The following is a 27,132-nucleotide window of genomic DNA, read 5'->3' on the forward strand; positions in this document are numbered from 1 at the left end:
ATTGTGTCTCAGTGGCAGGGCGCTTGCCCTGCACATGTAAGGCACTGGGTTCGATCTTCAGCACCACATAAAGATAAACAAACAAAATAAAGCTATTGTGTCTACGTATAACTCAAAAAATATTTTTTAAAATGTGCTTTGTGTGGTTTCTCTCCATTGTACACATCTTGAGCCACTCCAGGCTTCTCAAGTGAAAGTCATATTATAGATACAAAGAACTATTCTTATATACTAGCAATGATGGTAATAAATCTAAAGAACAAGAATGAAACCCAGTGCATGGGGACAGTCTGAGGATGTGGGCGACTCTACCAGAGGAACTGTGTTCTCAGCAGGGGTCCAATTATACCTCTGTCAGATGCAATCTCATTCCCTACACAATTCCCATTGTTTCAAGACAATTCAAGTCCTACTTTAGCTCAGATGAAAAGCTGTGATTACAAATCAAGGCGTTTTATACAACAAGAATTAATTGAATTGTTCTATGAAACTATTATATCTGAAAACAGTACCTCAAGCAAACAGAACAAACTGAAAGGAGATGCCTGTAGGTTGCCATGGGTAGGCAGAGCTGGCCAGGTGGAACTTTCTTATACATACCATGAAAAGGATTTAACGTTTGCTAGTGTCTGGTATGAGTGGCAGTGCTAAGTCATAGTTGAGATACTTCTTTCTTGAATCTGGCAGATTTATCAGAACACTCATGTCAGAGGCTAGTATCATGTATCACTGAGCACAGAATGCTTCAAGTCAAGTTTGGGTTTCCACTCAGTCTCAATAATATGTTGAATATTTTCTAGGCTCTGGGCTATGCATCATTCTTGAAGTATTCACAATCACCTTCTGCTATTATCATTCTTATTTTACTCCCAAGTGACGCTATGAGAAGTCATGTGCCTTGTAGTCAGGTTACTTGCCCAAGGTCAAAAAGAGCAAAGATTTGAACACAGGTGTGACCTGCCGCTCTTATCCCTTGTATAAACATTTACTAGCTTTTCATGTTTCATATTCTAAATGCATAGTGTCGAGAACCAAATGACAGCCTTTCCAGCAGCGAGGTGAGCTGTCCTCTGCCTTCTCTGAACTCTGACTTGTGCCATGGTGTCCATGAATGGACACTTTTGGGCATTTATCCAAGGGATGGGCAGCTTTCTGCTTATCAAGTCCAATTTCACCTAGTTCATTCTAGAAAGTACTTAAGAGTCTGTAATAAGTGAGACTTGTTATAAAAATAGCTTTGCATTCACTCTCAAATATTAAGAAAAAAGCCAAGCGTTCCCATACCTCCATGGAGGCATTAATGTACAGCCCAAAGAACTTCTGAATTCATCTACTTTCTTCACAAGAGGTGAGAATGTGTCCCCAAAAGGTATGTGTTGGAAACTTCATCTCCAATGCAGCAATATTAGGAGGAGGGGGTCTAATGTGTCTAGTAGGTCATGAGGGTTGCATCCTAATGAATGAATGGATGGATGCCATTATTCAGAGAGTAGGTTCCTGATAAAGGATGTGTTCAAGCCCCTCCTCTGCTCTCACATGATCTCCCTTCCCCTATGGGATAATGCCACATGAAGCCCCTTACCAGAAATTGGCACCTCAATCTTAGACTTCCCAGCCTCTAGAACTGAAAAAAATAAGTCTCTGCTCTTTAGATATTGCCCAGTCTATGGAATTTTGTTATAGCAGCACAAATAGACTAAGACAAGAGGCTTATGAAGCTTCAGTTTTCCTCATCTATCCAATGGACTGTTTTAGAGTATCTGCCCATGGGGTGGCTGCAAGGATCATGTGAAATAATGTGCCTCAAAAGCTTTGAACTACGCCTGGATTGTAGCAGGACCCTCAGTCAATGTTAGACCCATCATGGTCATGACATCTATTATTCTCCAGTTCTTTGTTGTTAGTGGCAGACCTCCAGCTGCTAAGGACACAGGAGCTCCAGCTAAGTTGAAGGAGCAGGCTTGCAGTTCTCCAACTGGATAAAGTTTTACTCAGCCTCCCCTATTGACCTTTTGAGACAGCCATCTGATTGCTTGTCACCGCCTCTTTCACAGGGCACCACACTTCTGGGTGATCCTGAGTAAGATTTAAGGTCTGCATGATGGGACTGTCGAGTGGAATTCCTCTTTTCTTTGGCAAAACTGCCAAGACCTTCCAGAGCTGCCCTGGAAGGAGACCGTACTCTGAATGTTTCAATTCATTAGAGTGATATTCATGAAACACACATTCTGTGCGCCAAGCTCCACACTCAGAGCTGAGGCCTCACAGCTGAATCAGCCTAGTCCCTGCCCTGGGGAAAAGCATGGTGATGTGACTTTCACCTTCCCAGAGGAGAAGAGAACTTGGAAAGAATCAATAAGTCCTAAAATTCATAATTTAAAAACATTAGTATCAACTTTTATGCCTAGATGGATGGTGCCAACCTAAGCCTTGCTCTAGATGAAATACTGACCAAGTGTCTTTTAAAAGTTATTACACGAAGATTTCTATAAAACACTTTCTTCTTCCTTTCAAAGGAAAAACAGAACCACAGAAGTTGATCTCTGGCTCCAATGGATCTAGGTTTAAACTCTGGCTGGCTACTTGCTAGCAGGGCTATTTAGCAAGTGACTTAACCATCCCCTGCTTTATTCTCCTTATCTGTGAAATAGAGATATTAAGACCACCCACCTCAGGGGCTAAGTGTAATGATGCAGCTAAGACACTTAACACAGCACCTGGTGTTCAAAAGTGGTTAGAAATTCTTTTTATTATTAAATTACCTCAAAATTCATTGTGTAGATTCTCTGGCAACAATTCAGCACAAAAAGCCTCTAATGGATTCAGAGAAGGAATATTACAAGCATTTCAAAGTTAACAAACATAATTTGTGTCCGCATATCCATAAGTGTCTCTGTGTCCACTCAGGCCTATAAGAAGGGACCAACTTTTACTGAGACCAGAAAACACTTCAAGGTTGGTGCTGGTGGGTCACCTGATGGAAATTTTTTTCCTTTTTTTTTTTTTTTTGCATTAGCTTTTAATGGTCCTCCTCTGCTGGGCATTCGGGGCTTTGGTTTGAAGTAAATGCATTCAAATAAACATCTTTTGGTGCCAGAACTGCCATGGGCACATACTTTTCTTTCAATAGTCCTGGGAAGTGGTTTGTTAAACTATTGTTCTCGATTAAAAACTCATGTGTTTGTTCAGTCCAATATGGGTCGCTGCTTTGAGTGAAAGATCCCCTTGACATGGCAAAACCTCGACTTGTGACAAACCTGTGCCAAGTATGTCTTAACCAGATGCAGGCCAGGGTTTGATTAGCAGCCACTGAATTCCATGTAAAATCAGATAATGATGGTTTTTCTCCTCTCTGCTGAGCAAATATCCTCCGCTTTTAATCAAGTCTATATATGAAAAACCTCTATATAAATAACTCCATGCAGTACAATGGTTTTAAAACTCCGGTTCATCTCAACTTTTCTGACCTCTGACTGTTTAATCTGAGAAGGACCTGTGCAATACCAACTGAAAATAAAGGGACTACAATATTTATTTTGGCCGATTCCATATAGATATAATAGAGGGACATGTGGTGAGTGGAAATTCTCTACCACACACAGAGAGAAGAGAAAGGAAAGGCTCTAGAGCCCATTTTTGTTTTCCCACTGTGGGACAGCATCTATTGGATAATGATGATATTAGGACTGTAAAGGCATGTGCCACTTTGGAACGTTGCACTAGACTCCGTGGCTGTGCGCAGAGACTTCCTTCTCAGTCCCTTTGGATGTTCAAAGGATCCAACTGCAAACCTGAGAAACATGAACCCTTTCAGAGGGGCTGGAGTCTCAGCTTGGCCTTCCTCTTCTTTCTTGTGGGCACAATTTGGGCGTCTGAAGTTAATTATTTGCAGGTGCATTTTGGCTGCATGTAATGGAGTGAGTTCCCAATTAGCCTCTTACAGGTGTAATTAGCAATTTCCACCTCACTTTGAGGGGGCAAGTGGATAATTGTGCCCACAAGGTGGTAATGATTCCTGACCCAGTCTAACAGAATGTCCACTGCAGACAGCTGTGTTGGCTATCAAACTTCCCAAAAGAGAATTCTGGGCATTCAGAGGAAATGTCAGGTGTACATCTGGGCTCTAGAAGTTGAGTCCCATATGAAGCAGAGGAGTTGGGGAGTTTCTCTGGTTCTTTGCATCCATATGACAGTGTAGCTGTAAAACAGCATCAAGGAACAAGGACTACAGGGTTCTCTGAGACATAGGGGAATACAAATTCTGGGATGATTACATAGAATAATTCAAGAAAAAAATAGCTCTGAGGTGGGAGGGGCCCAAACTATAGAATTAAACTTTTCTAAAACAAGAAAAGCAACTAAATGCAAAAAAAATTATTCTCAAGTAACTTTGCAACATGTTTTACATTTATAGCATTTTCACATAAATTATCCATGTGAACTCCCATACAAAAATTTAATAACAACACTGAGTGCTTACTGTGTCTGACATTATTTTAAAAATGTGTGTGTGTGTTCAATTAATGTTCTTAACTACCATTTTAAAGAATTATTATACCTGTTTTACAGAAGATAAATTGAGGCCCGGGGAGATGAAGGAAGCTGGCCAAGGTCACATGGCTCATAAGTAGTGAAAATGAATCTCAAAGTCAGAAGGGCTGGCTCCAGTCACTGGCTATCTTGCTGCTCAAGATGAGAAACTTTTTAATGGAGAGAATGGAATCAGGTACTTAAAAAATGCACTCTGAGGTGCATCTGGAGAGGAGACTCATTTGTTGCTCTGTTTGTGGGAGTGCTGTGGTCCAGCCACTGTGCTGGCCACCAACGTAAGGGAGAGGGAGACAGATTGGCACCAGTGTCAAGTAAATGTTTTACAATCTAGAAGTTTCCTTGGCAGCCTGTTTAATGTGGGGAAGAGAAGGGGAAAGAGATGGAGAAGGAGGGGAGTGAGGCAAGAGCTACAGAGTGAAGGGAAGGGGAAAAGGCAACCCGGGGAATCAGGTTGTCTTCTGAGGATAATCCCATTAGGAGGGAGAGGACTGAGGCCTCGGCAATCAACCAGCGGGGTTTGAAGGAGAACTCTGCAGCACCTTCAGATGCTCACCTTATTGCTTTAACAGCAGGGACAGATGTTCCCTATGATAGTCAAAACTTACTCTCCAAATTCAAATCTGAAAACCTAAATGGACCCTGTCTCCCTTGGCACCATACAAAACTTGAGAGAGTTTCAGGACCAAAAGAAACAGAACCAATGTTCCCTGATAGGGTTGAGGCTTATTGTGACAAGAGCTGACCTGGCACACATGCTAAATTTGTCACAGGGACCATCATTTAGGCCTCATGTTGAACTTATATGAGTATCTGGGAATCTATGAACCTGATAAAAGCTAATGCATATTGAGAGATTCTGTGCATCCCGCACTGTGCAAAGCCCTTTATGGTGACTCTCTGATGATGGAGAATATCTCAGAATAACCAGTAGATACCATATACTGGAGTTTAGAGAAGTCCCACATCTTTCCCAAGGTGTCACGGCTGGCAAATGGCAGCGCAGAGAGAACATGTGCACTCAGATGTGTTCACACCATGCCGCCGGCATGCACGTGGAGTTGGTTTGAAAATGATCTTTCCTTTGATGTTTCTCAGGACCTTACTTAAAACATCAAACATATTTTCTTTTTCTGAGAGAGTGTTGAGGATATTTCCACTGTAAAAGTCCCTTTTGCTTTAAGGATTTCATTAAATAGCTGGACATTTATTCTACTGGTTTACAAAAGCCTTGCAAGAGTACATTTTAAAGTGCCCTGAGATTTGAACTTGGCATGGTACAGTCATCCAAGAGATTTTGAATTTGGCACAGTGTTAGTCATCTAAGAAGTTTTGACCTTGGCATGTTGATAGTCATCCAAAATAATTTCCTTTTAAGATCCTCACATATTCCACAAAGAATTTAAGATCAATCAACACTTGAGGCCTGTTCCTGAAATTTATGCTGTTACAACATAATCTTCCAGTTAGTTCTTTACAGCCAAGACCTGTTAGACCACTTATTTAAATTATCCTGTCTTGCTGTGGATGGCAATGAAAACAGGGGTTCAGTGCCCCTCTTAGAGAGCAAGCTTAATTTTTTTTCACCTCTATTACTTGTTTATCAGCAGCTATACTGTTTTTTATTTGCAGGAATTTTTAATATGCATTATGCTGCCCAGGATCACCATGGCAAATCCCTTCTTCCTTTCTTTCATTCACCAATCAGACATGGCTTTACCAGTATCATCTTGGCTAAACCGATGAGGTTAGACACTGTGCGGGTCTTTCATTTCCATTTTAAAAGATGTGAAGGAGTCATTTGGTCTCTTTGTGCTGAGTTACTGGACCCAAACTAGGTCCATTTTAATGAGACATTTTATGTCCATTGTAATTGAGCTGGTTTCATGAGAAAGCCGGTCATGGGCAGTCACCCATCTGAGTGATTTGAAGTGACCTCAGAGGGTTCACCTGCCCCTGGGCCTTAAATTCCCATCTTTCAAGCTGGACCACATGCAATGTTTTTTGAAAATCCCAACTTTCTCCCAGAGGGAGTATATTGTCTGCCTTCGTAGTAGACACCTCCTGTCTTTATTGGACTAGTAGCCTTCACACTTTGACAACAGCTACCATGCCCTGCTGTCCCAGTAAACATCTCGAGTCCCACTCCTCCCTGCCACAGGGTGGGCATTTGCCAAGCCTGAGTCATTCGTAGTGCATGAGCTCCCTTCTCCTCAGCCCCACAACAAATGATTGGTTCAGAGGTTATCTGTAACCCAAGTGAGGTCAGTTAGAAGCAAAGGGAATTTGGAGCTGTTCCACAAATGCAGAGAGAAAACATAGCCCTAATAGGACAGAAGGAAACTGCTATGAAGAAGGAAGAAAGCTGGGGGATAATAGGAGGGACAGGATCCTGGTGATTGAGCACTGAATCTTCCAAGTTCCTCTGACTTATGAGGACTAATTCCCTTAAATTACTTTATGTTTTAGTTTCTATCAACTGCAATGTACTGACTGGTAGAATCCTTCAAAATTACTTTGGAATTGATTTTATCTAAAGTTAAAAAAAGATCTAAGTAAATGAGACAAATAACAGGCAAATTTTGGTGGGTTGGTGGGGGTCATATGGCAAGTCTAAAGAAAGTCCCCTATAGGGGAGTTGGGGCACCTTCATCTATCAAAGATCTGCACTATAGCTGGGGGAATGTAGCAGGAAGAATATTTTGGAAGTGGGGCACAAAGGGAAGAAGCAATGGAATAAAAACAAACTCTTGGTGCAACTACTGTTGAAAACTGTGTTGCAATATCTACTAAAGCCAAAAATACACATTTCTTTTGGCATATCAAGAACCATTATTGTTTGTGTTAGCCTCAAACTACTAACAACCTAAATGACCACCAAGAGGAGAATGGATACATGAATTATGATATAATTATACAATGGAATACAATAAGACTAAATATGGATAAGCAAAACATGGATAAATTTCATAACATACTGTTGAGTCAAAGAAACCAGACACCAATTAGTACACACTATAGGATCCCATTTGCACAAATTTCAATAAGCAAATGTAATCTACAGGGTTAAAAGTCTGGACAGAGATTACCCAAGGGGGTGTAGAGACTGAAGATGTAAGACCAAGCTGCTGCAAGGCTCATCTTCTATTTCATGATCCAGACTTTGGTTTTATGGGTCAACTGATTGTGAAGAAATTCCTCCAGATATACATTTCTTTTGTCTACTTTTTTTGAATAGATGTTAGCCTTAAATTAAAAATTAAAAATAAACCCTCTCTACCTCACAGGGTTGTAGCTAACAGACCTGCTTTTGAAATAATCTTTTCCCATTGGTTATGGACAACAATGATGGTTCTTCCTCTTGGCCTTCCCATTCCTAGCTGTCAATCTTTCTTCTTTCCATATTTTTTTTCCTTCCAACTTAGTTTAGGACATATGGGACCAGGAACTGAATATCATTCTGCAGATCCATCTTTCTTCTACCTTTGATGGGGCCTCTCTCCCACTTCCACTTTAGAAGAGCACCAAAAAGCTGGAGAAGATATAGTGACTGGTCTACTGAAATCGACTGGCTTCCTCTAGACCCGTAAATGGGTAGTCAAATACAAAACAACGGTAAAAGGGTATGGCAGACACTATATTGTACCATTCACTAAGCTCATTTTATCTTCTTAATGGTGTGTAGCTAGGTTCCACTTTATAGTCTACATTGCGGTTAGTGAAACATGTGACTGATTTCTATTTAATGAAGTACGAATGAAAATAATGTGTACCACTTCCATGACAGTCCTTAAATCCCCATTTGTATCAATCTGCTCAGGCTGCCATAACCCAATATCACAGCCTGGGTGGTTCAAATAACAGAAATGTATTTTCTCACAGTCTGGAAGGCTGTGAGATCAAGGTGGCAGTAGATTCAATTTCTCCTGGAGCCTCTCTTTGGCTTGTGAATGGCCACCTTCTGACTATGATCTTTGTTCACATGTACCCCTGATGTCTCCACATGCCCCAATTTCTTCTTCTTACAAAGACCCGGTCACATTGGCCCATCCTAGAGGACTCATGTAAACTTACTTGCCTCTTTAAGGTCTTGTCTCCAAACACACATTCTAAAGTACTGGGAGTTAGAGTGTCAATAATATGAATGGGAGAGCCCAAATTCAGCCTATTCATAGTTTTCCAGGCACAAGTTGAAGATGGACAACCCTCCATCATCCTGGTCCCAGAATAATCATGTAGGAGCAGGGACCACTGTTAGCTTGGACTTTCTTTGGGTTTTTATGTGAGTGGCAAATAAACTTGGTATGATCAAGAAACAAAGTCCAGTATGTTTCTGTATTTATACTTTTAGGGTCTATGTGTTAAAGCAGTTAGTTGACTCCAACTAATATAAAAGGCAATGGATTTTTTGACATTTTGCCAAAAATCAGCCCAGGTGGAATGGTTATTTATGTTGAGGGTTTTGAGGGCTCCTACACACTTTATCACTTCTAGTATGATCACATGGTTTAAATCAGTGTTTCTCAAAATGTTGTAAAAGCACAGATTCCTGAGCTTCAACCCACACCTGCTAATTAAGATCTCAGTGCATTTGGGGGCCCTGAATTTTTTAGAAAACCTATGTGTCACTCAGATGTACACTAAAATTTAAGAAGTATTGGCTTACCCTCTTGGTTTCTAATTGTACACTAACATGAAATGGGTATAGCAAAGCTGTTCTTTCCTAATTGTGGTTAGCTACTGAGATAAATGTTTACATTTTCCTCATGAAATGGAGAATTATATGGAATTACAGCACACATGTTCTTTCATTTTTATTCTCTGTTCTAGATAAGCCCAATAGTTCTTTTTTTTCCCTTTTAATCATCACTATTTTATGATTACTCACCATTAGACTGGGGTCTTGGGCTGAGTAATCTTTTTTTTATCATGACCTATTTTAGTAACTTTCACTTTTTAAAAACTAGATTTATGGTTCACAAAGAATTTCTACCAGGGAGTACCAAGGGGCAAGAGCTTGGAGTTCTTTCCCATTTCAAGCTGTGTGTGCAGGGCTGCTTCATCTTCAGCATCACAATTTCAGGACTATGCTGAGGCAGAGAAGATGTACGCTACCCCTAAAACACTCTTACACTGTTTTATACAGATGGGTCTTGGAGTGACATTCCCCAAAGTATGGCCCTTGTGTCCTAGGATTTTTAATCACTTAACAAAGAAAAGTTCCATGGTCAGAGTGACTGGGAAATACAATATGAAATTTAACAAATTTATTTACCTAAATAATTATGTTCTGAACCCCCCAGAGCAGGATATAATATGCATATTTTCTGGAATTGTCACAAGGTGTTTTTATGTGTGCTGGTATTTATATATCTTTCTGTCTGTGTAGCTCTATTTAACATCACTTTTCTCTATTCTTTAAATATATATTTATTTTTTAGTTAGAGACAGACACAATATTTTATTTTTATGTGGTGCTGAGGATCAAACCTAGGGCCTCTCACATGCTGGGCGAATGCTCTTCCTCTGGGCTACAACCCCAGCCCTACTTTTCTCTAGAATATGAAAATCCACCTAAAATCAGTAATAATTCTTTTTTCTTTTTTTTTGTGGCAGTGCTGGCTGGAGTTTAAACTGAGAGTCCTACACGTTCTAGGCAAGCGTCCTGCCATTGAGCTATATCCTTGGTTTCTGCTAATAATTCTTATTTGAGGTCATATTGTGTTGGTTTTTCTGACTGGCACAGTTAACCTGAAAAATTTTATATCTAGACCATTATCCATGTATTATCAGTCTTTGAGTCCTGTGATAATTTCAGTTGTATCTTAAAAGATATTTTACTCTTCTCTGGAAAACTAATGTTTCATCTGTGGCAATATCACAAAGTTCTCAAGTTAATGTACAAGAGAAACTATTTGCTAGTGTTAGTATCTTTATTGTGTTTGGCAGTTTTGTTTTGATTATTTCTAAGTATAACATTTCTATTCTTATCTCCACTCCTGTTTTACAGTGTTGAGATATGAACAGTTTCCTTTCTGGAGTAATTGAAGTAAAAAATAATAAAAACAAAACAAATAGAAAGGAAGGAAGGAAGGAAGGAAGGGAGAGAGGGAGGAAGGAAGAAACTGCTATAAGAATCAAAGCTTCACATAGTCCTCAGCATCTAATGAGCATTCAGGTGACTGTCAACAGCACCACAAATTGCTTTAACCAAAGCAATACTGGTCAATAAGAAGTCAGAGGTGCCCCCAGGAACTCTCACATATGCCTTCATTTTGCTCTTCCATGACATGATAGGCAACAAGAATCAATCTAGGATTGCCTGAGTGCAAGGCATTAACCAACACAGGCCTTGAAATGAATGTGGACACAGTGATCCAGGAAGCACCACCAATGAGACTGAGGGCTCTAATTGACCTTTGTGACTGGATAGCCATAATGTTCAAGAATCTACCAGAATCTAGAGTCAGAATACACTAGTTTTAAGCATAACTACTTGACTTTGGCAAAACAGGTATCTTGTATAAGCTCCAATGCCTCACACAGCTGAAAAGAATACTAATTGTGGATAGTCTAGGATGCTGGGAGATTAAATGAGATAGTCCATGTAGCACACACAGCAGAAAGTCTGACAGTCATCACTGTTTAATAATTTTCTTTCATGGTTTACTTTATCAGATATATTGCCCTCCCCATTTTATAAAAGGCTGAAACTGGGATCCAAACAGTATCTTAAGCCATGGCAAGGTAATGAGGCTACAATTTCTATACTTCACTTTTTGTTCTCCTTTGCTCACTCTATAGAAAAGTCTTTATTAAATGTATTTATTTAGCAAGGTATTTATTTCCCACATTATCTATGACTACATGAATAGCTCCAAAAAGATTTAAAATAGTTTTCAAACACAAGGGCTAGTGAGACTTATTCTGGTCTGGGAAGGGTTCCAACTCTCTGCCCAACTCTCATTGGGGCCAATGGCTATCACTGGAGAGCTGGCAGGAGTGAGAGGTCACAGAGCAAAGCACAGTCTGTTTCATTTTAACAACAGCATCACTTTACTTGTAACTGACAATGCCCTTCTTTACATTAGCTATGACCTCAGATTTCTACCTTAACAAAAGGAAGTAACACCATCTAATTGTTCTGGATTCCTCTGCAACAATTCCCTCTTGAGTAAGGAACATTTTTTCTATGTTATTTTTTGTATATGATTCCTGGCCTTATTCCAGTATATTTATTCATTCCCTGAGAGAGAGAGAGAGAGAGAGAAAATGAGACAGAGACAGAGTAAGTGGTTATATAGTCATAATCAACCCTTACCTTGCTTCAACAAATGATACATCTAATTACTCAGAAATGCTACTGTACATGTGGATAAAGACAGTGACTGAATTATCACTAGACAAATCTAATCAGTCAGACATAATATATATTGAGTTGCTTTTGAAAATCTGCATTTCACATATAATTATTAGAAATCCTCCCTGAAAACATCACCCTACATTTTCCATTGTGTCCAGATATCTATGAGTTCTTTATCGCTTCATCCATCTCACTGACAAAACCTGGGTTTGAAGCTATGAAAATGATAGGAATTGGAACTATATGACTCGTGGACAGAATGTTACAATTTTCATATGCAGAAAGTTCTAGAACACATGATAAATGCAGAGTTCCTTTGGAGGGATTGTTATTCAGGTTTTTACAAACCTGTTCCACTCAGAAACAACACTGAAAAGCCATATAGCATTGCCCAATTTCAGGACAACCATCTCTGTGGCCAAACCAACTGAAGCTAGCTAGAAAGTTATCAGCCACCTTAAACGCTCAGCCAGAGTCACAGTTGTCCTACCAATATGACTGCTGGAAAAACTGCTTAAGCCAAAAGAAGTATGAGAAAACAAACTGCAAAGGGAACTTCTAAAGAATATAGGGAAACCTGAATAATGGCAAGTGACATCAATTCTTTATATGAGACTCTGGGACTTCACTGCTGGCCAACAGAGAATAGCCCATTATAGCCTCAGTAATCCTTCTTACTGTTTACAGCTAGGCACCCCAGAAAAAATTACAAAGCAACTTCCTGAGGACTCCCGAGGTTCCAGCAGCAACCTACACAATTAAAAGTCCTAGAGAAATTTTGTCTTTCTGGCCTGCTAAGATAAAAATATTCAATATTCTCTAAAAGATTTTATCAAAACCAAGAGTCTAAACTACAAAGGATTCAAATTGCAATTAAAAAAATGAAAAGTTTATTATTTGATAAGATCACTCAAATTTTGATAAACCTTCAGTTATACTGACCAAAAATAGAAGAAAGAACACAGAAATTATATCAGGGGAAAAAAAGAATACTATAATTATTATAAAGTCTAAAATATGAATAAGGAAATACTACCTATAATTATCTGTCCATATAGCTGAAAACACTAATAAGAGACCAATTTCTTAAAAGAAACAAACTACAAAAAGAAATGAATAATTTAAATAATCTATTAAATGACACCCTGCGATTAATTAGGGTAGCTTAAAGTTACAGTAACAAAAACTATAAACCCAGACATCCAAGACATATAATAAATATCAAGAACAAGAGACATGAAAACACTAAAGCAAGGCTCATCAATGACAGAAAAATCTTAACAACAGTCAGGTGAAAACTGATCCATTATTACAAAGAAAGAAAGGATGACAGCAGATTTCTCATCAGAAACAATGTAAGTTAGAAGACAGTGGAGCAACATTTTAAAGTACCAAAGGTGGGGGGGGGGAGAGGAAGGAAAAAAAGAAATAGAAAAAAAATAGTAGACCTAGAATTTTTTATCTAGAAAAAGTGTCTTCAAAATGAGAATAAAGAATCCTCACACCAATAAATTTTATGAAATTCATTACCAATAGACCTAAACTATAAAACATGCTAATGTCTTTAGCATTAGAAGTATGATAGCAGATGGTATTTTTTACGTACAAAAAGGAATAATGAACAGCAAAAATGTTAACTGCATAGGTAAATATGTTTTTTCTTATTGTTGTTTTTCTTTAAAAGATAACTAACTACTTACAGTAAACATAAAAACATTTGGTGGCTCTTATTTAATACAAATAGGAATAAAATGTATATAGCAAAAGCACAAAAGTCAGGAGAGAAAAACAGAAATACAATATTGTAAGGTTCTTGAATTATACATGGAACAGTATAATATCATTTGAAGGAAGGTTAAGGATTAAGGATATATGCCATATACCTTAAAGCAACCACTAAAATAATAAAACAAACAGCTATAGTGAAAGAGATGAAAAAGAAAACAAAAGTAATTCCAATCAAGTTTTTCAATTAAGACACAAGAAGTCAACAGAAAAAAAAAGGATTATCGAAAATATGGGGTAGTTAAAAAAATAAAGCAAGCTGATACATTCAAACCTGACCATAACAAAGAATAAAAATAACTGTACTTGACCTAATTACCTCAGTTAAAGGGCAGAAATTTTCATATTGGCTAAAAAAGGAAGACTCAAATATATGCTGCCTACAAATAAGACACTGTAAGTATAAAGACTTATTTTATCTTTTTATAAAAATAAAAAAGTAAAAAGTTGGAAGATAGGCTTATAATAATCAGAAGAAAATTAATGTTGTTTTCAGAAAATGGTATTAGCAGGGATGAAAAGGGTCATTCCATAATGAAAAATGAGTCATTTAACCATAAGAATCCTAAATGTTTATGCTCCCATTAAAAAAAGCTTTAAAATAAAAGATGCAATCCCCACACCAGAAGAAAATACTTACAAATCATATATGTAATAAAGAAGTTAAATACAGAATAAAGTATTCTTTAAACTGAAAAATAAAACAAAACAACCTAATATAAAATAGACAAAATATCTAAAACATTTACTAAAGAATATATACAGGTGGCAAATAAGCACATGAGGAGATGTGTTTATTGTCATTAGGGAAAGACAACTAAAATCACAATAATACACTACTGCACATTTATCCAAATGGTTGAATTCAAAAGATTGACCATACAAAGTATTGGCTAGGATTTGGAGAAACTATAATTCTTATATACTGAGGCTGAGAAGGCAAAATAATGCAAACACTTTGGAAAACAAAAAACAATTTATCAAAAAAACATACCATATCACACAGTCATTCCACTATTAGGTATTTACCCAAGAGAAAAGGAAAAATGTGTGCATAGAAAATCTTGTACATGAATGAATGTAATATTTTAGTTACAGAAGCTCCAAACTAGAAACAATTTTAATGTCTAAAAATTCAATGGAGAGTATACCAATATTGATGACATACATACTTGTAAGCAATAAAAATCAAAACCTATGATTCATGTAATATGTTGAGTGGTAATAAGCAAGTCATAAAAGAGTACATGAGTTCATTTATATAAAATTCTAGAAATTGTGAACTCATATATAGCACAGTGACATAAAGCATACAGATCAGTACTTGCTAGGAATAAGAATGGAGGAGTCATGGAAAGGTAGGATTGATTTCAAAGGAACTGGAAAATTTGAGGGAATAATGGGTATTTCATTATCTTGATTGTCTAACATATATTTCCATATGTCAGAACATATCAAAATGTATATATTAAATTAGTGCAGCTTATTGTAGGCCAATCATTCTTAAAATTGTTAAAACTTCAAGTAGGTATCCAAAGAAACAGGTGTGTGGTGGAACATGGAATGCAAAAGAAAGCAAGGAAGTATGTGACCATGAAACGAATGCTTAGTCTTAGAGAAGAGAGGCTGAAAGAAAAGGATAAATCAAAACCTAAAAAGAAACAAAAAAACGATCCTAGTGCATGGAAGGAAAGAGAAGTTCCGCAACACTCTTCCTGCTTATTCTTCCATTACAATACACAACTGGGCCTACCTTATCATATCCTGGTTGATATCAATTTGATCAATTTTTCCATTAAATCCAAACTGGACCTAGTGCAATCAATGATGGACTGACTGTCTGTATGCCAAGTATATCCCTTGTATAACTGATTGTGTAATGGCTGAAATTGAAAAATTGGGGTAGAAGTATTGAGTGACTTTAAGGATTGCAAAGGATCCATGGTTTGAACCATTACCATGCAAGCACAAAGAAATCTATGCAGATGACTGCTTAGTACAAAAAGTAACTCAGATCAAGTGTTGCATCATGGCCACAATTGACTGTGACCTTAAATGAAGACTCCAGAATATACCTGGAGTTCCTATCATGTACATTTCTAACCATAGATACAATATCGAGAGTATGCTAGATAATTATGGAGCCCCTTGGTTCTGAGTCTTACCAGATAAAGTTCCTCTACCTTCCTTCAACCAAATCTTTCTCAGCTGCCAGTTCAGTAAACATGCTATAGAATATAGAATAATGGATACAGCATGAATTATTTGCTCTATTATGAGCTGACCATGGTTAAATATAATCATTTCTTAATGTTTTTTGCAAATAATTTTTGTCTCATTTAAAAATTTGCTGATTTTTTTTACATGTCTAGCAATTAGAGAAATGAAAATCAAAACTACTCTAAGATTTCATCTCACTCCAGTCAGAATGGCAGTTATTGAGAATACAAGCACCCTTGTCTAGTATGACAAACATCAACTCAAAGTGGATCAAAGATTTAAGCATTAGAACAGAGACCCTGTGCCTAACAGAAGAAAAAATAGGCCCAAATCTGCACCATGTCAGCCTAGGATCTGACTTCCTTAACAAGACTCCTAAAGCACAAGAATTAAAATCAAGAATCAATAAATGGGATGGATTCAAATTTAAAAGCTTCTTCTCAGCAAAGGAAACAATTGATAATGTGAGGAGAGAGCCTACAGATTGGGAGAAAATCTTCATCACATGCACCTCCAATAAAGCATTAATCTCTAGGATATATAAAGAACCCAAAAAACTTAATACCAAAAAAAAAAAACCCAATCAATAAGTGAGCTAAGGAACTGAACAGACACTTCACAGAAGAAGAAATACAATTGATCATATATATATATATATATATATATATATATATATATATATATATATAAAGTGTTCAATATTTCTGGCAATTAGAGAAATGCAAATCAAAACTATTCTTAAGATTTCATCTCATTCCCATCAGAATGGCAATCATCAAGAATACAGGCAACAATAAATGTTGGTGAGGATGTGGTGAAAAGATACACTCATACATTGCTGGTGGGACTGCAAATTGGTGCAACCACTATGGAAAGCAGAATGGAGATTCCTTGGAAAGTTGGTAATGGAACCACCATTTAACCCAGCTATCCAACTCCTTGGTTTATAACCAAAGGACTTGAAATCAGCATACTACACTGATGCATCCACATCAATGTTTATAGCAGCTCAACTCACAATAGCTAGACTATGCAATCAACCTAGGTGTCCCTCAATAGATGGATGGATAAAGAAAATGTTGTATATATACTCATATTACTCATCTTTAAAGAGGAGGAAAATTATGGCATTTGCCAGTAAATGGTTGGAGTTAGAGAATATCATGCTAAGCGAAATAAGTCAACCCCACAAAATCAAAGGCTGAATGTTTTCTCTAATATGCAGATGCTAATTCACAATAAGGTAGGGGGCACTAGGGAAGAATAGTGTTACTTTAGATTAGGTAGAGGGAAGTGATAGGAGGGAAGGGGAGGGTTGAGGAGACAGGAAAGATAGTAGAATGAAACAGACATTATTACTGTATGTATATATGTGACTACATGACCAATATGATTCTGAAACATGTAAACTCAGAAAAATGAGAAATTATATCCCATCTATGTATGATATATCAAAGTGCATAAATGCATTCTACTGTCATGTATAACTAATTAAAACAAATAAAAAATAAAATAAAAAGAATAATGGCAACAATAGTGTTGGCAAGGACGTGGGGAAAAAGGCACACTCTTACATTGCTGGTGGGACTGCAAATTGGTGCAACTAATCTGTAAAGCAGTATGGAGATTCCTTAGAAAACTTTAAATGGAACCATCATTTGACTTAGCTATCCTACTCCTCAGATTATACCTGAAGGATTTAAAATCAACATACTACAGTGGTGTAGCCATGTCAATGTTTACAGCAGCTCAATTCACGATAGCTCAACTATGGAATCAACCTAGGTGTCCTTCAATCCATTCATCAATGGATAAAGACACTATGGTATATATACACAATGGAATATTGGAATATTACTCAGCATTAAAAGATAATAAAACCATGGCATTGCAGATAAATGGATGCAATTGGAGAATATCATGCTAATTGAAGTAAAGTCAATCCCCCAAACCAAAGGCTGAATGTTTTCTCTGATAAGTGGAAGCTGATCCACAATGGGGAGGTGGGGCATGGGGGGAATAGAGGAACTTTAGATAGGGCAAAGGGGAAGGAGGGGAATGGAGGGAGCAGAGGGTAGGAAAGATGGTGGAATGAAATGGACATCATTACCCTAGGTACATGTATGAAGACATGAATGGTGTCACTCTACTTTGTGTACAACCAGAGAAATAAAAAATTGTGCTACATTTGTGTACTATGAATCAAAATGCATTCTTCTGTCATGTATAACAAATTAGAACAAATAAATAAATGTGTTGCATTTTTAAAATAAATCAGATACTCCAATCAGGGAGAAAAAACCTTCAACTAATAAACAATTAAAACAAAACTTGGCAATGACCAAAATATGACAGCAGCTACCTTTTGCTGGGCATTTGCTATGATCCAGGTGCTATATACTAAATGCTTTCCATGTGTTACATCATTTAAATTTTTAAAAAATATATGGCAGGTTCTGTTATGGTTCCATTTAAAGAAAGAGACTTAAATAGAGATAGATTAAATAATTTGCTTAAAGCCACATAATTAGAAAGGGATGGAACTGGGATTTGATTCTACAAAGAATTTGGCAATACACCACAAGGGAGCTAAAACTCGGAGGCAGCCACATGGAGTTGGGGGTCTGTCCTAGATCTAACTTCAGAATCCAAACTCCTAATTGCTTTATTGTATTGCATTCTTGTTGGAAACATCCTCCCAGGCATATAGTCAACCCAGACTGACCACATCTGTGCAAATGAAATGTGTATTTTCTGGCCTCCATATTCATCCTAGATGAGACCCACACTTATCCCTCCTCTGTTTACCTGCAACCACCACATGTTGCATGAATGAGTAAAGTAAATTAATTCAAGGTCACTACAAAATCTCTTCATGCTAAAAAAATGCAGGGAGAGGTTGGGGATGTAGCTCAGTGGTAGAATGCATGCCTAGCATGCACAAAGCCCCTGGTTGGATCTGTGGCACAAAAGGAAGGAAAGGAGGAAGGGAGGGAGGGAAAAGGAAAGGAGTGGGGGAGATTCAAGCTCAGAAGAACATTAAGAAACTTGCCGAAAGCCCCAACAGTGAGTAATGGTGAGATTGAAGTCAAACTCAGGTTGTCTAATTTCAGAGCTAAATGAGTTCAATTTCTCTCCTAAAATGATGTTCAAAATCTGACTGCCAAAAAATTGCACCCTTTAAGACAACCACAAGAGGCTCAGAAATGTTGAAGGGTTGCAGATGAGCTGAGAAAAGCTTACAAAGGAATGTGGGTGTCCTGTTCCAGGGACACACAATGAATGCTGGGTTGGCCTTGTCTCTGAAGACAATGCATTCCAAGCTCCCAGTCCTATTGAAGAGTAGAGGGGCTCTGCTATTCAGCTGTCCAGCACCCCTGCTATCTCAAGGTTAACGAATTATTTTCCTTTATAATTCACCAGAGACTGATAACTATTATTTCCCTAACACATACTGACAAGTACTCTGGTTAAATATAGGTTGCTAGGAATTAGGGTGGAATTTTTTTTTTTTTTTTTAGCTTGACTTTATCAAGGGTACCATAGACTCTTTTTGGGATTCTAGAAATGATTTCCATTACCTTAGGCAAATTATATCTAGACTGAGGGGGAAAAAAAGAGGGAGGGAGAAGGGAAGGAAAGAGAGAAAGGAAGAAAGGAAGGAAAGGTTTCTGTTTTCCTAGATAAAGACCTCAATGCTGGTTGTCCTTGTGTCCTGGTTAGGAAGAGTGAGTGAGTGGTGGGTTCAGAGATGAGTTCTATACAAGGAAGAAAACAAATAAAGATAAGGAGTGAGAGAGAGATGAAGGAGAGATCAGCATACACAAATAAAAATGTGATAAAAACAGTCATAAAGTTTCAGAAACTACATAGGTAGAAATGTTCTCCCATCTCCATTATTCCCTTCTATAGCTACAGAAGCTTAGCTGGCCTGTGGCACTCAGCTAAGGACCACACTTATCAGTCTACCTGTAGCTAGATGTGGTCATGTAGACTAAGTTCTGGGCACGCCATGAACACACTAGCAATATACACAGCATTCACTACTTCCTTCTAGGAAGGGAATATGGCCTCCCTATCCCTTGCTTCTCTTCTGGTAGCTAAAGCACAGACTGGACAGAGGAAGAACTGCCTTGTGCTAAGGGTAGGAGAGCAGTAAGAGAGAGCCTGCATCCCATCACTGTCAAACCAGCAAGTCAGTCCTACATGGCCTATTCAGACTTTGATGTTAGGAAGAAATAAACTATCTTGTGGGAGCCACTGGATTTCAGTGTCTGTTGGTTACAGCAGCATAATTAAATTCCCAACTGATAGATCAGATTCTATAAGATTGATAATTAGGTTAACAATATTGAATTAGATGGATGGAACATGGAATTTTATTTCATTGTATCAAATTCTTTTGACACACCTTTCCCACCCAACTTATGGTATAAGTTTAAGAAGAAATCATGATTTATTGTCATAGATTTCATATTTAGAAAGAGGTCTTCACATTGTAGAGCCAGTTTCATTTTCCCTTGCAGTTTCTTTTTGAAAGTTTGAAATATTTCACTTTAAATATAGATTGTTTGTGGGGATGACTTTCTGATGAAAAGCACAAAGTTCTTCCATTCCCTTAATCCCACTGCAAAACCATGTGGCCCCAGTGCTTCATGTCAGACCTGTTGGCTCCTTCCTTTGCAAAGGCTCCAGTTGTTACACTAAAATCACACTGGATCATATTAGTTCTCCCCTCCCAATTTCCTTTTCTTAAAGCGTGGAGCCTCCTCATATCACAATGAAGTATTGTAAAAATATAGGGTAACAAATGTTTTCTGCTGGGCTTTGTAAACTGGAATGAGAGAAGGATTGTGCATTTACACCCAATTTACTTCAGACCCTATTACCTATAGAGTAACTTGTGAGTTCTCAGATAAAAGCAAATAATGGAAACCATGCCAAAGTAAATGAACAGTTTTTGATTCTTTTCAAATATTAAATACTGATATTTTTCTCAACAAAATATAAAAAATTGTATAGCAGTCAGGTTCACTTTCATGCAAAATGTGGGTATGCACTCCCTGCTACCACTTTGGAAAGGCTGAATGTATGTGTTTGATATATGCCTTTCTACTCCTGGGTGTACACACAAGAGAAGTATGTAAATGTTCATTAAAACACAACTAATAGAACATCAGAGCCACACTACTAAAAATATTCTCCAAAGATAAATAGTCCAAATTATCTATTGACAAAAAGAATAAAAATCAACATGGCATACTTGGAGCAACCAGATACTCCAGAATAATGAGAATAAATTGACTACAAGTACACACAAACATATGGATAAATTTAATGAACATGTTGTGCAAAATAATTCAGAAAAAAAAGACTGTATAACATATGATTCCACTAACAAAGTTCAAACAAGGCAAAATTAATTTACAGTGTTAGAAATCTTAATAGTGATACCTTTGAGGGAAATGAAGATTGGACGGGGCAGACTTCTGAAGTGCTCAATATATTCTAGTTATTGATCTGGGTGTTGGATTTTTTAGTTATATATGTTCTCATTTTGAAATTTGGCCATCTGAAATAATAATTATAATAACTTCTATACATGCTACAGGTCAATTTAAAAAAACTTTAAAGGAATACATATAATTGTTAAAATACTAAAATCAAAGAAAAAATATAAAAAGATTATTGCTACTATCATCTAAAATATAGATACTGAAAAATACTATAGATACTACTTTTAAATGGATGTCAGAATTTATGAAGAATAGGCAGAAATGGAAAAGCAAAAGTGCTTATGAAAATTTGCTAACAACATTTGGGTTGCATGCTAACAATAAAAAAATTCAGCACCATTTGTTGAAGAGGCTATCTTTTCTCTGATGTATGTTTTTGGTACCTTTGTCTAGTATGAGATAACTATATTTATGTGGGTTTGATTCTGTGTCTTCTATTCTGTACCATTGGTCTACTTATCTGTTTTGGTGCCAACACCATGCTGTTTCTGTTACTATAGCTTCGTAGTATAGTTTAAGGTCTGATATTGTGTATACCTCTTCACTCTTCTTGCTAGCAGAATTGCTTTGGCTATTCTGGGTCTTTAATCTTTCTAAATGAATATCATAATTGATTTTTTATTTCTATAAGGAATGATGTTGGGATTTTAATTGAAATCACATTGAATCTGTATAGCGCTTTGGGTAGTATGGCCATTTTGACAATATTTATTTTGAGTACCCAAGAGCATGGAAGATCTTTCCATTTTCTAAGGTCTTCTTCAATTTCTTTCTTTAGTGGTCTGTAGTTTTCCCAAAGGACTTAAAATCCTCATACTATAGTAATGCAGCCATATCAATGTTCATAGCAACTCAATTCATAATAGCTAAACTGTGGAAGCAACCTAGATGCCCTTTAATAAATGAATGGATAAAGAAACTGTGGTCTATATACACAGTGGAATATTACTCAGCATTAAAAGAAAATAAAATCATGGCACTTGCAGATAAATGGATGGAGTTGGAGAATATTATGCTAAGTGAAGTAAGCCAATCCCCCAAAACCAAAGGCTGAATGTTTTCTCTGATAAGTAGATGCTGATCCAAAACGGGGAAGGGGGAGGCATGAGAAAAATGGAGGAATTTTGATTGGGCAAAGGGGCAGGAGGGTGGGGAGGGTGCAGGTGTCAGCAAAGATGGTGGAATGAGATGGACATTATTGTCCTATGTACATATAAGACTGCACATAGGGTGCAATGCTACATCATGTACAATCAGAGAAATGAAAAGTTGTGCTGAAATTGTGTATAATAAATCAAAATGCAAATTAAGATAAATAAATAAATAAATAAATAAAAACTTAAAATACTTAAAAAAACCCAACTGGTTTGCTTACAGGTAGCATTTTCACTCTAAAACCTCACAATTTAAATTATTTAGAATCCCTTTTTTCTTTTTTTCTCCTTTTAAACTTTGTAATGGTGTTCATAGAAAGAGCCTGCCATTACTTTTTTCCCCTCTAGATCACATATCACAGACTAGAACACTGGTTTATAAAGGCCTAGAACACTGAATTCAAGAAGCTCCTTTTATAAAGGGATGGAGGTAGCTAAGTTCACAGAAGCCCAGGTTAATTTTTCAATTTGATAGCTACCTGCACCAGAGGTTGTACAAATAGAACAAAAAAGCTGATATTGTTGTTGCCTCTTCAGTCAGAAACAAATATCAGCTGACACCATGACTGTGGACAGAAAGGAGTGAGGAAAGTCTCAGGGAAAAGGCCATGCTCTGAATTGGAAATGACTTCTCCCCAGGATTGCAGTGAATACCATTCACAGTCATTCTCATCCCCCACCCCACCCCAACATTGGTTCTGATTTCAGGTTACGTTTGAGGAATTTGTCAGGAGGTGACATTTCAGAGAGATGGCAAACTCCCATTTCAAGACAGTCAAAACTCTTAATAATATCCTCTTTTATCCTGCCACTAGGAAGCTCAGCAGAAGAATTGTACAGTCCATTCAGTAAATGGCAGAGGGCAACAGGGCAGCTTCCAGACCCGCTGCTTCAAACATTTATCTGCCATTTGTGGAAATAGTAGTAGGTCCTTTGTTAGGCATAACTTAAAAACCAAAAACTAGGAAGAAAGGATTGGTAGATGTGAAAACATGAATAAACAAATGGCCAATACACACAGAAACTTACATGTTTTCATGTTTACAATGAAAGATATATTCTTTAATATATAAACTGATTGATCAAATGTCTCACGAGACAAAAGGGGCAAAAGGAAGAAATAGGCATTTCATACACAAACAAGTATAAATGGACTATACACCTGTAAATCTTTCTTCATTTACAAAATACACACACACACACACACACACACACACACACACACAAGAATGAGGGGATTGTCCCTCCTTTCCACGTCATGTGTAGGAGCTTCCAAATCAAAGACTTAAAAAAATTATCTAAAGTCAATGTTGGCAAAAGTGTTTAGAAATATATACAAAGGCTATAAAATGTGTGATCTCTAGCAGAAAGACTGGAGACAAACTCAGCATATAACAGAGAATAGTTAAATAAATCATCATACCATAGATAAAGTGAAATGCTCCATGGCTATTAAAAATGATGAGGTAAATCTGTGCTCACTAACAAAGCACTGTTTCACCACTTTCGTGAAAAATTATATATACCTAGAAATAAGGGGAGGAAGGATGAAGAAAAGAAGGGAGAAAGGGAAGAGGGAAGGAGAAAATAAATTTCAGCTATTAAAATGTTAACAACAACTGTCTCCATGAGGTGGTGGGGGTGTCTTCATTGCCTATATACTTCTGAATGATTGATGTTATGATAATAGAAATACTTTATTTTTACAACTACTAAAAAGGATATATTCACTTTGAAAAAACAAAAGCATAACCAAAAATAACAAAGCTAAGTAACTGAAAAAATTTGAGACGTACTTGGAGTTCATCTTTATGATATCATATTTAACTCTGGTTAAAAACCTCAAACCATCTTCTTTTCCTTCCTCTGCCTTTTCCCCCAAGACAATCTGTGTCCATCTTCTATTAATTTGACTTTCACTCAATACGTATTTTCCTTTTTTTTTTTTTTTTTTTTTTGGTGTTTCTCTGTCCTTCCCCTCTTTCCCAATCATTTTTCTCCACTAGATTCTGGGCCAAAATTCCTTACTGTGGCTTTCCAATTTGCTAGTGCAAATTTGCAGTTGCAGCCTTACCTCCCTATTCTGAACTCCTGATAATTGCTTGCTCCACTCCGTATATTCATGGCATGTGTTTATATTTCTACACCATCCATCGAATTGTCTTCTAAGAAGCTCATGCCTGATCTACACAATTATGGAAATTCTACTTATTTTTCAAGATTCACATTCAATTGAGTATCCTCTGTGAAGCCCTTGCATAATCTCTAATCTGGAAAACCAAAACAGAATCAAAATGATTGGCTTTCTTGGTTAATATTGCATTCTTCTATGCATGCCTTTGTCTTCTATACAATATAGAGCTTTTCTACATGTAGACAACTTTTTTAAACATCTCTTTAATCCCCCAAGATGCCTAGTTCATGGATTTTCTCAATTTAGGTGTTTATAAAAGCTAAACACACACACACACACACACACACACACACACACACACACAGACACCCCTCCCCTGCTACCTTCCAGGCTCTGTGCAAGGTAAGTCTGTATTTGTCTGTTCTCAGAATATGGTGCTAGACACACTCACTTCCGTTTTCTACGTGTTTAAAACTGAGACTGGGAGAAAAAGTACATTACCAGAGATCATGCACTATGGCAGATCTGAGATTACAGTGAGATTACAGGCCTGGAGTGTTGTCTTGAGTCCAGGGCCATCCTTCCCTTGGCTGACCTGTGCTTCTACAAAAACATACATGGAGCTAGACTGATCTGAACATGCAGAAAGTGCTGGCTCAAAAAAAAAAATCCAGTTTCTTGACCGAGAAGGTGGTTATTGTATTCTCAGGTTATAAATGTGTTTCAGCTTGCTTTAAGTCAGCTAAATTATCATCTATTCTTTGGGTCTCTTTTCTGTCCCTTTCAGTCCCCACTGCCCCTTGCCAAGAATGTTTGGGGATCAGTCTGGAGATAACATTCTCTTCACAGATTTAAAAATCTTTGTCTGAGAGCTCACTTTTCCTAAATTAAAACTCCCTCTATCTTCTCAAGTTCTGATGAAATTGTTGGTATCCATACCAGAAAGATTCCTTGTCTATTCTACTGCCAATCATTCCACTTCCATCTCATCAACTTTCCATGCCTCTCTTCTTCATTCTGTATCTTCATAATTTCACATTTAGATCTTTTGCAGCGTGATGAGAGGGAAAAGGACTCCACTAAACAAGTCATTCACCATCAGCAGTGCTTCTAGCTATCTAAGATTCTAGCTAACTTCATCAAAGTCAAAAACTTTTAAAACTGCCCAAATCACGAAATAGCCAAGGCCCTGATCCTTATCTTAAAGACAACATCAATAATACTACCAATACTCAAGGGTATTAGTTTCCTACAGCTGCCAAAATAACTTACCATTTGGTGGTTTAAAATAACAGAAATCTATCCTCTCACAGTTCTGGAGGCCAGAAGTCCAAAAGCAAGGTCTCAGCAGATTTGGTTCCTTCTAGAGACTCTGAAGGAGAAACCATGGCCATCTCCTAGTTTCCAATGATGGTCAGCAATACTTGACATTCTTTGATTGTAGGTACATCACTCCAATCTCTGTCTCCATCTTCACATGAAATTCTCCCTTATGTCTCTATTTGTCTTCTCTTTTTCGGCCTCATAAGTACACCCATTAATGTGTTTAGGGTTCACCTTAATCCAGGATGATCTCACCTTAATGTATCTTAATTGTATCTGTAAAGACCCTTATTTCAAATAAGGTCACATGCTGAGATTTCAAGTGGACATATCTTTTGGGGTCACTGTTCAACTCATCTGCCAACACTGATTAAAGGTTTATTATATGCTAGGCATTATTACAAATAATGTCTACTAAGTCATTTTATGCTTACAACAACTGAAAAGAGTCATCACTCTTTAGACAGAGAAAGGTCTAGCAATTTTTCTAAGAGTTCATTGGTAGGAAAAGACAGCTTATATTCCAATCCAGATAATCTGACTTAGGAGCTCATCTTTTTCCATCAGGGTCTACTATCTCACATGCATTTATAGGAATCTAAGCGTCCTAATTAAAAGCTAGTGCCACTCCTAAAGTCACATTGTTAATCTATACTGGACAATGGTGGAAAATATAAAACCCATCTGCCATCACAGCTTCCAACCACCTACGTCAGGCATCACTAATTGATCACAGAGTTCTTTCCTGTGGAGCCTAAGAAAATAATTATAATTGTTCCAAATATGCATTAGCAGTCAGTTCGAAGGTGACACTCAGGATAAAACCTTCTTGTCATCCTGGCTTTAGAATTTTCTTTATAAAACAAAATGGAGGGAGCAGAAGGATGAGGCTTGGTCTTTTTCATCTCCTGTGGGAAGGTCAGCCCCTGCCCCATCTTTTGGCCTCCCTTTCTCTAGGACATGTATCTGCCTTCCAAGTCAGACAGACAGAGCAAGACTGGATCACATCAAACAGCATGGGGAGGCAGACAGAAGTCCAGGCTCAAAATCCAGACCCCAACAGACTTTGTTTGAAATTCAGAGACCGCC

The 27,132-nt window shown here is 37.4% G+C and overlaps 1 protein-coding gene and 1 pseudogene across 1 annotated transcript in view; one reads left to right on the top strand and one right to left on the bottom strand.

Annotated features, from left to right (window-relative positions):
• Erc2 (ELKS/RAB6-interacting/CAST family member 2) overlaps positions 1 to 27,132 on the bottom strand; it is an 808,331-nt gene that overhangs the window by 239,518 nt on the left and 541,681 nt on the right. The gene's annotated exons all lie outside the window — the stretch shown is intronic.
• LOC113182634 (rRNA-processing protein FCF1 homolog pseudogene) lies at positions 15,269 to 15,854 on the top strand (annotated as a pseudogene).

This window comes from Urocitellus parryii, chromosome 3, assembly GCF_045843805.1.
Source record: "Urocitellus parryii isolate mUroPar1 chromosome 3, mUroPar1.hap1, whole genome shotgun sequence".
Classification (NCBI taxonomy): domain Eukaryota; kingdom Metazoa; phylum Chordata; class Mammalia; order Rodentia; family Sciuridae; genus Urocitellus; species Urocitellus parryii.